General features: G+C 46.0%; 2 protein-coding genes across 2 annotated transcripts in view; one reads left to right on the forward strand and one right to left on the reverse strand.

The window, feature by feature from the left end:
- YAE1 (YAE1 maturation factor of ABCE1) overlaps positions 1–14,932 on the forward strand; it is a 109,582-nt gene that overhangs the window by 80,764 nt on the left and 13,886 nt on the right. The gene's annotated exons all lie outside the window — the stretch shown is intronic.
- LOC122939389 (mediator of RNA polymerase II transcription subunit 1-like) overlaps positions 1–14,932 on the reverse strand; it is a 130,415-nt gene that overhangs the window by 8,703 nt on the left and 106,780 nt on the right. The window lies entirely within an intron of this gene.

Genomic DNA, 14,932 nt, shown 5'->3' on the forward strand with positions numbered 1-14,932 from the left:
ACTCCCTATACTGGGAGCTTACTAACAATAAAGACCGGATTGCACCACAAATACCAACAGACCCTTTACACAAAACAACGCCAACCTGATATCGCAGGGATGGTGTTATCAGTGACTGATATACAGGGAGTGCTAAGTGTGTTTACTTTGATGGTTGCCAGTCACTAACAGGACTGTCCCTATGCACTAATAAGTTCAGAAATATCAGAGGATTTCATGTATATATCACAAGTTTTACTGAATCTTTTCCCACAAGACTATATATCAATTTGCTCAGCTCCTCCTGCTCTATAACATGCTGCCTGCAGATTGCATTGCATTTCTCAGATATACCCCTCCCCCACCCCAAACTACAGCAATCAGTGAATATTATAAAAGACACAGATCTATCTTTATACTTACATGCTTTCCACCACCCACAAACCAGCCTTGCAATGCATGCAGAGGACTTCCGAGTGCACACACATAATGGATGGATTGCACGGCCGGTTTGTTGTTCCACAGTGGCAGAATGTGTATAGATGAAAGTTATCAGAGTACTTTAACTGATTACTGCGGTTCAGACAAGGGGTTTCTGAGGGGACAGATTTCCTTTAACCACTTCAACCCCGCTAGCTAAAACCCCCTTAATGACCAGGCCACTTTTACACTTCTGCACTACACTAATTTCACCGTTTAATCGCTCGGTTATGCAACTTACCACCCAAATGAATTTTACCTCCTTTTCTTCTCACTAATAGAGCTTTCATTTGGTGGTATTTTATTGCTGCTGACATTTTTACTTTTTTTGTTATTAATCAAAATGTAACAATTTTTTTGCAAAAAAAATGATTTTTCACTTTCAGCTGTAAAATTTTGCAAAAAAAAAAAAAAAAAAACGACATCCATATATAAATTTTTCACCAAATTTATTCTACATGTCTTTGATAAAAAAAAAAAATGTTTGGGCAAAAAAAAAAAATGGTTTGGGTAAAAGTTATAGCGTTTACACACTATGGTACAAAAATGTGAATTTCCGCTTTTTGAAACAGCTCTGACTTTCTGAGCACCTGTCATGTTTCCTGAGGTTCTACAATGCCCAAACAGTAGAAAAACCCCACAAATGACCCCATTTCGGAAAGTAGACACCCTAAGGTATTCGCTGATGGGCATAGTGAGTTCATAGAACTTTTTATTTTTGGGGCGTGGCCTGAGCATGCAGCCGTGAAGACGCACATTTCAGAGCTCCCGGATCCCAGGCCCTTCTATACGACATTAAGGGCAGCAATCTGAATGTAACTGACCTGAACAGGATGGTCAGACGTTCGGGCCGACGTGGGTCCACTTATATAGCCTCAGAACCCCACATCATGAGGTTCTTTTCTGCCACGCCAGCTCCCGTTCCGGAACCCTCAAAGATGGCGCCAGTGGAGGGTGTCGAGACGCTGCAGGCTCCTTCCGCTGATCAAGTGGGTGATGGTACCATCCAGACGAGAGTGATCTCCTCACCGCCGCTCTCCTTTTCATCGGACTGGCCAGTAATATCGGCAGCCAACTCGGGTCCCTCATACTTACCGGGCAAGAGGTCCTATGTCCAGACGGCCTCATGGTCTAAGATGGCGGCTGAGGGTCCGCCAGGGATGGTGGCTACCCCCGCTACGGCTGTTCCGGATGGTTCTCGGGGCTCTTCTACACAGGCCTCACAGCAGCAGGCCCCGGTGCCTCTTACTGGTGGCGATCCGCTCCTGCAACCCTCTGCGTCTGACACCGGGCCCATGAACTCCGGCGCGACCCCCAAGCTTACTCCGGTGAGTGAGACGCGTGGTGACACTACACCTACACCAGCCGCCGACGACCTGCAGGCACAGTCTCCGCTGCCTTGTCGCCCTGAACACCCTGAACCCTTTTCCATGCAGCTAGGGGGACGCAAATCCATACGGGACTCCCAACCTCATGCACCTAATCAGGGGGCCCAAAATGGCGCGCAGGCCGCAACGAGGGATGTACAGCCATCACAGGCTCTGTCTATGGACCTCCCCTCCACTTCTGCTATTTTTCACCCTCCAGACGCCTCAGATTTTTATGAAGCTTCATCATCTTCCTCCTCATCTCAAGGTAGAAGGGCAAAGCGACCTAAACTAAAGGACATTTGGTCTCTCCTCAGTATGCTCCCAACTAAATCGGATCTGGAGGTGATCTTACAGAGGGTAGAAGCCAAACATGACCAGGCTATAGCTGAAGTCAAAACTGACCTAATGGCTATTTCTACTAAAGTGACCTCGCAGAATCAAATCTCGGCCGAGCTGGACGCCCGCCTTACTGCCGTGGAATCGTCTGTTGCCTCCCAACAGGCATTAAACAGGCACCTACTGTTGCAGTTAGATGACCAGGAGAACAGGGGTCGACGAAATAATATCAAGATCCGCGGGATCCCTGAGGATATCAAAGCCATGGATTTACGGAAAGCAGTGACCGCTATCTTCAACTCTCTCTTAGACAGGCCTGAGGAGTCTGAAATTGAGCTGGACAGAGTGCACAGGGTCCTGGGGCCCAGACGTTCGGAAAATTCTGCTCCACGTGATGTTCTATGCAGAGTTCACTTCTTCAGGGAAAAGGAGGAACTTATACAGAGAGCCTGGAGACAGGGTCCAGTCTCCTTCTACGGCGCACAGATTCAAATCTTACCTGACGTGTCCAGAAGGACTCTGTTCATGAGGCGCACTTTAAAACCACTTCTGCAAGTTGTCACCAACTCTGGAGCCACTTACCGATGGGGTCACCCGTTTCATCTGATAATCCGTAAAAATGGTGCCACTTTTGCTCTACATTCCCCAGACCAGGCGGGTGAGCTTAGCCAGTTCCTGGACAGTCCGCCTATCGCTCTACCGGACTGGCTTGATGTTCCAGTTTTCTTGACCCCAACAACTGGCCCCCTGCCACGCCTGAATAGTGGCTCCCAAAGAATTCGACCTCAGGTCTCGCACTCTCCAGGATAGGAGATTGTTTTTTCTCAACAAGTTGTTCCTGATTGTTAGGGGTGGAGCCATACCCTTATTATAAGTACTACTGTACTTGGCACTGTTCTAGATGGGGAGCAGACACAGAAGACAGAGTGTGTTTTTTTTTTTTTTTGGCCCACTTAGCGAATGGGCTGGATCACTGGTTGCGGTTTATCACAGTTTTTTCTCACTGTCTTCCTGTGTCGATTCCTTTACATTGCTGTTCTTTAAACCAAAATGTTGAAAAATTCTGGGCCTGGGGGAAAGGGTAGCCTCATAGTCTGCTCTGCTTAACCCCTACTAGGTCCGTGAGTCTTGGCTCGCTCATTTTTTTTTTTTGGGCTTTTCAAGAGTCGCATAGTGGATACCACTTTCCACTGTTTTGGTTCTTATTAGTCTTGTCTGAACTGGGCTAGCCAGTTCTGATTTCTCGCCTTCTTTTTCTGGCGTATTTGTATCTGTTGATCTAGTCTATTAGTGTGGTTTGTCTGACCTTTTGTTTCTCGTCTCGTCTTTTTCTCCCTCCCCCCTCCCGATTGTTTTCTCTTATTTTTTGTTTTCTACAGATCTTGGATATGTCTGAAATCACCTTCGCGTCCATCAATGCCAATGGACTGAATACGCCTGAGAAACGTTCCTCCATTCTCCGGCTCTTATGGTGTAAGAAGGTACAGATTGCCTTCATCCAGGAGACCCACTTTCGCAAAGACTATGCCGAAATTCAGTTCCCCCAGATACCCTGATGCCTACCACAGCTGCTACGACTTATCCAAATCTAGGGGTGTGAGTATCCTTATTGCCAGATCTACTCCCTGGGAAATTCCTAGATTCGAGCTCGGATGATACCGGTTGGTTTCTGTTTGTCAAAGGTAAATTAGGTGGCCAGGTGTATACTTTGGCTAACATATACCTTCCTAACACAAAACAACAGAGCCCTGACTAGAATTCTATCTAAATTAGATGATTTTGCGGAAGGCACTCTATTGGTCGGAGGAGATCTGAATAATCGCACTGGATCCACTTGTAGATGTATCTAAAGGTTCCTCTCACTTGGCCTACTCCTATATCCGCCGTATCAGAAGCCTTCTCCATACTCATCAGTTGATGGATGTTTGGCGGACAGTCAATCCGGAAACTAGGGATTATACGTTTTACTCGGCCCCTAGAGATGTGTACTCTAGATTGGATTACTTTCTGATTAGACAGTCGGCTGTTCCACTAATAGCTTCTTCCTCAATTGAACCCATCACTTTCTCTGACCACGCCATGCTGCATGTCTCCTTGAAATCCCCTCTTCCTACGGCTAGATCGTGGCAGTGGAGTCTTAATGAGTCGTTATTGCAGGATTTGGTAATCTCGCAAGACATCGACCTGGCTCTTTCCCGCTATTTTGAGGAAAACCAGGTTAATGATACCTCACCTCTGACGGTGTGGGCCGCCCACAAGTGTGTGATTAGAGGGGAGTTCATTAGACATGGAGCTCGGCGTAAGAAGGAAAGGGCACTAGAAATCTCTCAAATCCTGAAGGAAATATCGGAATTGGAGCAGTTGCATAAACGCTCTCATGCGCAGTCGGCTCGTTCAGCTCTTATACTAGCCAGATGTAAACTCAAGGAATAGTTAGACACCCGTACGAACTTTCTCTTATCCAAGGGTAGAAGACATTTCTTCGAGTATGGTAATAAATGTGGCAGATTACTGGCCAGATCATTGAGGGAACAGAGAGCTAGGAATTATATTCCCCGTATCACTCCTCCAAGAGGTCACGCTCTGAGTAACCCCAACTCCATAACGGAGGCTTTTGCCCACTTTTATCAAAACCTTTATAATTTACCGCAGTCTACCCAAGCTAGTTCATCCTTGGATTCAGTCATGAGTACATACCTGTCTGCTTCAGGTTTACCTAAACTACAGAGTGAGGCCCTTGAGGGTTTGAGTAGCCAAATTACTACTGAGGAGATAGGTGTAGCCCTAAAGTCAATGCAACCTAGTAAGGCCCCGGGTCCTGATGGGCTTCCGGCCTCATACTATAAGAGATCTCTCCCTTCTTCAAACACCTCTTACTAATGCCCTGAACAGTGTGAGCTCTGGTACTCCCCTCCCTAGGGATATGTTACACGCTCACATTACAGTGATCCACAAGGAAGGTAAGGATCCGACCGCCTGTGCTAGTTACCGTCCTATATCTCTGCTTAATGTGGACATCAAGCTGTTTGCAAAAATTTTGGCTACTTGTTTGTCCCCCTTCCTATCTGATCTCATACATACTGATCAAGTTGGATTTGTCCCTTCAAGGGAGGCGAGAGACAATACCACGAAAGTGCTGAACCTGATTAATTGTGCCAAATCACAACGCTCCCCCCTATGTCTCCTATCTACTGACGCCGAAAAGGCGTTTGACAGGGTGGGTTGGCCTTGGTTATATGCAGTACTTAGCCACGTGGGTATTGAGGGTCCTCTGTTATCATGGATACGTTCTCTCTACTCCTCCCCCTCAGCGTCCACGAAAGTGAATGGAGTGCTCTCGCCTCCCTTTGAAATTAGGAATGGCACCCGTCAAGGTTGCCCTCTATCACCTTTAATTTTCATCCTTACTTTAGAGCCCCTTCTGAGATCAATAAGGAAAAACCCTGACATCTCTGGTCTGGTAGTGGGGAATCAGGAATTTAAAATAGCAGCTTACGCTGATTATCTGTTTATGATTACAAATCCCAGGATCACCCTCCCCAACCTTATAACGGAATTTCAGAAGTTCCACAACTTGTCTAATTTGAAAATTAACTTACAAAAATCTGAGGCTCTTAATATATCCATTCCAAATTCCCTTGAGGCAGATCTGGCGGGCTCCTTACCTTTTAGGTGGACGAAAGGTGCCATCAAATACCTGGGCACGATGATCCCCAAGGATCTGAAGGAAGTGTTCTCTAGGAATTACATCCCCCTATTGAGTCGGATTAGGGTGGATCTAAAGAGATGGTCCAAAGGCCTATATACTTGGTTTGGCAGGTGCACTATATTCAAAATGAATGTCCTCCCACGCCTGTTATACTTATTCCAAACCCTCCCCATCCACATACCAGCTAGTTTTTTCAGTTCTGCTCATCGTGACCTCTTCAAATTTATTTGGGCGGGAAGACATCCAAGGATTTCTAGATCCTTGCTGCATGTTCCGAAGGATAGGGGGGGTCTGGGGATACCGGACTTAAAGGGCTTCTGTCACCCCACTAAAGTGATTTTTTTTTTTTGGGCTAGTGAAATTAGTTATATTGCGATATATGACAATATAATTGTGTTACTTACTTTGATCCAGCAGTTTCTGCAAAAAACGAAGTTTTATAATATGTAAATTCGGTCTCTACCAGCAAGTAGGGCGGCTACTTGCTGGTAGCTGCTGCAGAAATCCGCCCCCTCGTCGTGTTGATTGACAGGGCCAGCCGGAATCTCCTCCTCCGGCCAGCCCTGTCGGAATTTCAAAAATCACGCGCCTGTGTTGATTCGGCGCAGGCGCTCTGAGATGAGGAGGCTCGTCTCCTCAGCACTCCCTCAGTGCGCCTGCGCCGATGACGTCTTCTATTTCGGTGATGTCATCGGCGCAGGCGCACTGAGGGAGTTCTGAGGAGACGAGCCTCCTCATCTCAGAGCGCCTGCGCCGAATCAACACAGGCGCGCGATTTTTGAAATGCCGACAGGGCTGGCCGGAGGAGGAGATCCCGGCTGGCCCTGTCAATCAACACGACGAGGGGGCGGATTTCTGCAGCAGCTACCAGCAAGTAGCCACCCTACTTGCTGGTAGAGACCGAATTTACATATTATAAAACTTTGTTTTTTGCAGAAACTGCTGGATCAAAGTAAGTAACACAATTATATTGTCATATATCGCAATATAACTAATTTCACTAGCCCCAAAAAAAAATATCACTTTAGTGGGGTGACAGAAGCCCTTTAAGGAAATATTATGCTGCCTCCATGTTTCAACGTGTGTTAGACTGGTGCCGACACATCCCCTTTAAACAATGGATTTCTATTGAGCAACTCTCTTCCCGTACCCCGTTGGCTTTACTACCGTGGGTTGATAGGAAGACTCCGACTGAAATCTCCTCACACCCTATCATAGGCCCTACTCTACTCCAATTTGGTAAATACCAACGCATTCCAACAATCTCGCCTACACCATCCTCATTGTTCCCAATTTTGGGACATCCAGACTTTCCGGCAAGTATTTCAGGAGGACCTTTTGTGCAGTGGAGACGGAGTGGGAGATGTCGGGCGCCTTTCTTTAGAACAACAGGACGCTGGTTTACTCACGCCGAACTGCTAGAGCAGTCCGAGCCATGTACTCTCGGTCCATGGAGAACTATGCAACTGCATCACTTCCTTTCCTCTATTCCCTCTTCCCCGGATTTTGATAGAGCCCTCACTCCCTTTGAAAAAATATGCATAGGTTCAGGTGTATATCGCCATTCTCTCGCAGAGATATACAAGACACTAGTACTACCTGACAAAGATTTCTGCCCTTCTTACGTAAACAAGTGGACTCAGGATCTACGACTGGATATCTCCTCTGACCAATGGCTTAGAATATTCCAATTAGCTCATAAGTCTTCCATTGCCAGTAAGTATCAAGAGGCTAGTTATAAAATACTGTCACGGTGGTACTATGTTCCGACACGTCTCCAAAGGATGTTTCCGACAGCGTCCCCTCTGTGCTGGCGTTGTGAATCGTCTCAGGGTTCGCTTCTACATATTTTCTGGCAATGTGACAAAATCAGGCCCTTTTGGGACTCAATTCACAGGGCTTTATCGTCCATTTTCCCTTTCACTATTCCCTTTTTTCTTACTGCTCCACTCGGATCTGCCCATGAGCTTACTCAGACGCTCCTGTTTGCGTTATATGGTCATTGCGGCTAGGTCTTGCGTCCCGATGAAGTGGAAATCCTCTGTTCCACCATCAACTGAAATGTGGATTCAAAAAGTGGAGGAGATCCGGAGAATGGAGGAACTAACGGCATCCTTGAAGTGCAACAACAAGACTTTTGTTACGACTTGGACCCCCTGGTTCACCTTCCAAGATTCAACAGAGTATCAGTCTTTGCTTACCTGAGCTGTCCCTTACGCTTGACTTGTCTATTCAGTCTTCCTTCACTGGATTTGTTCCCCTCCTCCCCCCCCCCCTTATGTGATGTGTCTTTTCCTTTTGTCAGTCTTATTGCTGTTATTGGTATCTTGATAATACCTCGCGATTAGCTACTTTTAGAGAGTAGTTTTTCTTATGTCTGCCATGTTCTTTATTATTTTGTTTGGTCGCTATTATGGTTATCATATGCTATGTATATTCAGATTCTATTGTCAGAATATCAATATATTACTCATGTTAGTATGTCGGACTGGTTTCGGCTGTGCCATTTTGTGATATGTGATTTAACATGTTACAAGCTTTATTATACTCTTGAAACTTATAAAGAATAAAAAAAAAAAAAAAAAAAAGAACTTTTTATTTTTTGTCACAAGTTAGCGGAAAATGATGATTTTTTTTTTTCCTTACAAAGTCTCATATTCCACTAACTTGCGACAAAAAATTAAAAATTCTAGGAACTCGCCATGCCCCTCACGGAATACCTTGGGGTGTCTTCTTTCCAAAATGGGGTCACTTGTGGCGTAGTTATACTGCCCTGGCAATTTAGGGGCCCATATGTGTGAGAAGTACTTTGCAATCAAAATGTGTAAAAAATGGCCTGCAAAATCCGAAAGGTGCACTTTGGAATATGTGCCCCTTTGCCCACCTTGGCTGCAAAAAAGTGTCACACATCTGGTATCGCTGTACTCAGGAGAAGTTGGGGAATGTGTTTTGGGGTGTCATTTTACATATACCCATGCTGGGTGAGAGAAATATCTTGGCAAAAGACAACTTTTCCCATTTTTTATACAAAGTTGGCATTTGACCAAGATATTTATCTCACCCAGCATGGGTATATGTAAAATGACACCCCAAAACACATTCCCCAGCTTCTCCTGAGTACGGCGATACCACATGTGACACTTTTGCGCATCTAGGCTGCAAAAGTGCCCAAATTCCTTTTAGGAGGGCATTTTTAGACATTTGGATCCCAGACTTCTCACGCTTTAGGGCCCCTAAAAAGCCAGGGCAGTATAAATACGCCACATGTGACCCCACTTTGGAAAGAAGACACCCCAAGGTATTTAATGAGGGGCATGGCGAGTTCATAGAAATGTATTTTTTGGGCATAAGTTAGCGGAAATTTATTATTTTTATTTTTTTCTCACAGTCTCACTTTCTGCTAACTTAGGACAAATCTCAATCTTTCATGGACTCAATATGCCCCTCAGCGAATACCTTGGGGTGTCTTCTTTCCAAAATGGGGTCAGTTGTGGGGTGTTTGTACTGCCCTGGCATTTGAGGGTCAATTATTACATGTATGGCCAGCTTTAGGAGTTTCTGCTATTCTCCTTATATTGAGCATACAGGTAATGAGATTTTTTTTTCCGTTCAGCCTCTGGGCTGAAAGAAAAAAATGAACGGCACAGATTTCTTCATTCGCATCGATCAATGTGGATGAAAAAACCTCTGCCAAAAAAAAAAAGGAGGGGAAAGGAGTCTGCCAGGACATAGGAGCTCCGCCCAACATCCATACCCACTTAGCTCGTATGCCCTGGCAAACCAGATTTCTCCATTCACATCAATCGATGTGGATGAATAAATCATTGCCGGGATTTTTATTTATTTTTTTACATACAAAGCGTTTGCCAAAGCATAGGAACGCCGCCTCCTCCTCAGCTCGTATGCCTTGGCAAACGTATCTGTTACTGCAGAGTAGAAATCTCGTCTTGCAGCGCCGCATACACCGACTTGCGTGTAATCTGACAGCAGCGCAATGCTTCTGTCAGAATGCACATCAGTGCTGCAGCTAGTTGATCGGTTGGTCGACCTGGAAGGTAAAAAAAAACAAAAAAAAAAAAAAACAGGCCGCAACGCAATAATTTTATTAACTTTGGAACAGAACATATAAACTTTAACTTTTTGAACTAAACATTAACCTTTTTGTTTACTGGTGTTTTTTTTATTTTACCTTTTATAGAACAAACCTCTCCTTCCCCATGGGTCAATGTGCAAAGCGCAAATCGCCCAAAGATGTGGCGAAGTGCGTTATGCACTTTGTCCCAGGTGAAAGGAGAGGTTTGCAGCAGCTGTATGTGAATGGGCCCTAATAGCCCTGTGTGCCTGTCCTGGTGAGATGATCCCTATGCTAGGTGTACCTGTGTGTGGTACTTCCGGAAACACTCTCCAAAGCATAGGGCAGGGTGGTCAGGACAGTCAGGACAGAAATAGCGGGTGTCACGCCTTATTCCACTCCTGCTACAGACACGACATTTTTTTCGGGGTGGTGGTCGGTTTGAGGTACCAGGAACGCCACTGGGGAAATGTCGCTCGTGTAGACGGCTAACTACACTGGTGGATGGGGCCACGGAACCTCCTGGGTACAGGAGGTTCGCGATGATCTCTTCCCGAAATTTGAGGAAGGATCCAGTTCTCCCAGCCTTACTGTAGAGAACAAAACTATTATACAGAGCCAATTGAATTAAATATACAGACACCTTCTTATACCAGCGTCTGGTTCTGCGGGACACTAAATACGGAGCCAACATCTGGTCATTGAAGTCCACCCCTCCCATGAGCAAATTATAGTCGTGGACTGAGAGGGGCTTTTCAATGACACGGGTTGCTCGCTCAATTTGGATTGTCGTGTCTGCGTGAATGGAGGAGAGCATGTAAACGTCACGCTTGTCTCTCCATTTCACCGCGAGCAGTTCTTCGTTACACAGTGCGGCCCTGTGCCCCCTTGCAAGACGTGTGGTAACGAGCCGTTGGGGGAAGCCCACGCGACTAGTTCGCGCGGTGCCACAGGCGCCAATCCGTTCTAGAAACAAATGCCTAAAGAGGGCCACTCTTGTGTAAAAATTGTCCACATAAAGATGGTACCCCTTGCCGAATAAGGGTGACACCAAGTCCCAGACTGTCTTCCCACTGCTCCCCAGGTAGTCAGGGCAACCGACCGGCTCCAGGGTCTGATCTTTTCCCTCATAGATCCGAAATTTGTGGGTATAGCCTGTGGCCCTTTCACAGAGCTTATACAATTTGACCCCATACCGGGCGTGCTTGCTTGGGATGTATTGTTTGAAGCCAAGGCGCCCGGTAAAATGTATCAGGGACTCGTCTACGCAGATGTTTTGCTCAGGGGTATACAAATCTGCAAATTTCAGGTTGAAATGGTCTATGAGGGGCCGAATTTTGTGGAGCCGGTCAAAAGCAGGGTGGCCTCTGGGACGGGAGGTGCTGTTATCACTAAAGTGCAGGAAACGCAGGATGGTCTCAAATAGTGTCCTGGACATAGCAGCAGAGAACATGGGCATGTGATGAATTGGGTTCGTGGACCAATATGACCGCAATTCATGCTTTTTAGTTAGACCCATGTTGAGGAGAAGGCCCAGAAAAGTTTTAATTTCGGAAACTTGGACTGGTTTCCACCGGAAAGACTGGGCATAAGAGCTTCCCGGGTTGGCGGATATAAATTGTGTGGCATACCGATTTGTTTTGGCCACGACTAAGTCCAAGAGATCAGCAGTCAAGAACAGCTCAAAAAATCCCAGGGCCGAACCGATCTGAGCTGTCTCAACCCGAACTCCAGACTGGGCAGTGAAAGGGAAAACTACAGGTGCGGCTGAAGTTGGGGACTGCCAATCAGGGTTTGCCAGCACCTCAGGGATTCTAGGGGCTCTACGGGCACATCTTTGCGGTGGCTGCAACGGGGTCACTACTGCTCGTGCCACCGTACCAGCTTCAACTGTCCTTCTGGTGCTCGCTACTTCACCAGGTTGTACGGCAGTGCTGGTACTAGGTCCAGGAAGGGCTGCGCTGCTGGTGTATGCCTCACCATGTAATCCGACAGTGCCAGCCCCACTCTGCTGCTCTTGAAGCGGATACTGCGCAACCTGCGGTCTAGCGACACGGGGCCGGGTACGCCTGGTGCTATCAGGGACCCCAGCCTCCTCGTCCGAACTTTGGGTCAGACTGCCACTGCTTTCTACAGGTTCGTATTCTGACCCGCTAGATTCATCAGATGAGGGTTCCCATTCCTCATCCGACTGGGTCAGAAGCCTGTAGGCCTCTTCAGAAGAATACCCCCTGTTTGACATTTGGGCAACTAAATTTAGGGGTATTCCCTGAGACTACCCAATTAAAAAAGCAAGCCTGTCTTACAAAGGGGAGGCTAGCGAAGTACCGGAGGCCGCTGCGGTTGATAAAAAATATCAAAACAGATTTTTTTTATCGCCGCAGTGCATGTAAAGTGAATGTGCAGTGATCCAAAAAAATAAAAATTTTTGGTCACTGCGGTGGGGCGGGCGTGGGTGAACGCACGTGTGGGCGACCGATCAGGCCTGATCGGGCAAACACTGCGTTTTGGGTGGAGGGCGAACTAAAGTGGCACTAATACTATTATAGATCTGACCGTGATCAGTTTTGATCACTTCCAGATACTATAAAAGTACAAATGCTGATTAGCGATACGCTAATCAGCGAATAAGGGACTGCGGTGCGGTGGGGTGGGTGGGCGCCAACTGATCGCTAAACTACCTAACCAAGGGACCTAAACTATCCTAAAACCTAACGGTCAATACCAGTGAAAAAAAAAAAGTGACAGTTTGCACTGATCACTTTTTTCCTTTTCACTAGTGATTGACAGGGGCAAGAAGGGGTGATCAAAGGGTTAATTGGGGTGCTGGGAGGTGATCTGGGGGCTAAGTGTGGTGTTGGTGGGTACTCACAGTGATGTGTGCTCCTCTGCTGGAACCAACCGACCAAAAGAAGGAGCAGAGGAGCACAGCAGCCATATAACCACATCATATTTACTAATATGATGGGTTATCTGGCTGCTGATTCGTTTTTTTGAAAATCAGCAACCTGCCAGCCACGATCATTGGCTGGCAGGTTGCTGACGAAATTGTCTTTTGAATTTTGCCGGCCCGCGATGCGCATGCACGGGCCGGCTTTCCCCGAAATCTCGCGTCTCGCGAGAGGACGCACCGGCGCGTCCACCCAGAACAACAGGACCGCCGCAAAGACGCAATCCTGCGTACGGCGGTCCTGAGCAGGTTAAAGGGGTTTTCCAGGACTTGTTACCGATTACCTGTCCTCAGGTTAGCTCATCAATATCAGATCGGGGGAGGTCACACACCCAGCACCCCCTCCAGTCAGTTGTTTCAGCTGTATAGCTGGTACCTGAAGTTATACAGTGAAGGCTCCATGCACTGTGTATTATCTGGGGTTGGAGTACTGCAGCTTCATCATCAGGAAGGGGGGGGGTAAATAAAAGTGTATGTAAACCTGCGCTCATCCTGTCATGCGGTACCGCACAGATTGGAGTGTCCACTGTGCTAGCGGGGAAATCAGAGAAAACAGTGTCAGTCCAGTCCATACTACTCGACCATACGCCCGATAAATCCTCTGGCACTCGTGATCTTAAAACTCCATAATCTTTATTGGAAGCGCATTAAAAGCATAGACATTGTATGAGATAAAAATAGCAGATATATATGCTATGCATTTAAGATGTATAGACCCATCCTTCCTCATGGCATACTGTGAGGATGGATGTGTCCATACATCGGATACGCGTAGCATATCTGTCTGCTATTTTTTATCTCCTGCAATGTAGATGCTTTTAATGCATTTCCAATAAAGACTATGGAGTTTTAAGATTGAGATATTGGTGGCACATCCTAGCGATATACCAGCAAAGGGGTTCTCTGGGAATTAAGGAAATTGAAATACTCAAATATTACTTCATTATAAATATATTCCCAAATAACATTCATTAGTTATAATGGCTCGTTTTGTCTAGGGATCAATAATTGGGAGAAACAAAATGGCCAACGCCCTATTAGTACACACAAAACCTGTCCTAATCACACAGGACGACAAGTTACTTCACAACATTGAGGTAAAGAGCTGCCTTATCCTCCTCTCTGCTCTACTTGTCAGGGATTATGATCCTGAATACAGCTGATCTTCTGTAGTTCATGAGCAGATGTGGCTAATAAGCAGCAGTCTGTCCATCCTCTCTGTACTTCATGCCTCCGCATGGACTCCATTCCTACAGAGATTCAGCTAAAGATTATATTAAACTGTATTCAGGATCATAATCCCTGACAAGCAGAGCAGAGAGGAGGATGAGGCAGCTCTTTGGCTCAGTGTTGTAGTTAAGTAATTTGTCCTGCTGTGTCATTAGGACAGGTTTTGTGTGTAGTAATAGGACGGCGGCCATTTTATTTCCCTGATGATTACTCCCCAGACAAAACAAGCCATTATAACCAATGAAAGGTATTTGGGAATATATTTATAATAAAGTAATATTTACATATTTTCATTGTCTTAATTACCGGAGAACCCCTTTAAGGTATTCCACTAGTATGGGTGAAATGCCATGTTATATAGGCGTCAGTACCAGACACAGCGTAGTGACGTCACAACACCTCCAGGTCATACTGCCTCCAGTAAGTAGCATGTTCTCGTATGTGCAAGTAGATGAATTTTTTTTTTTTTTAGCTGAAGCAGAATAGGGGCCAAAGGGGTGGCATTTTATTTTTATACTGGGGGTCTACTAATGGAGGCATTAATACTGGGAGCCACTAATGGAGGCTTTAATATCACGGGGGAACAAATGATTGATGTCCAGGGGGAACTATGGAGGGTATTATGTATACTGAGGTTACTGAAGGTTTTGTGATATAAAAAAATAAAAAATCTGTTTAACTGCCATTTAACAGTCAGTAAAACAGATGAAAATGCCTGTTGAAAATGGACAGATGGACAGAAAATAGGTGGTTGAAAAAATGGCAATTAAAAACTGACAGTGTCAGTTTTAATAGTCTTTCACTAT

This window comes from Bufo gargarizans, chromosome 5 (assembly GCF_014858855.1).
Source record: "Bufo gargarizans isolate SCDJY-AF-19 chromosome 5, ASM1485885v1, whole genome shotgun sequence".
Classification (NCBI taxonomy): domain Eukaryota; kingdom Metazoa; phylum Chordata; class Amphibia; order Anura; family Bufonidae; genus Bufo; species Bufo gargarizans.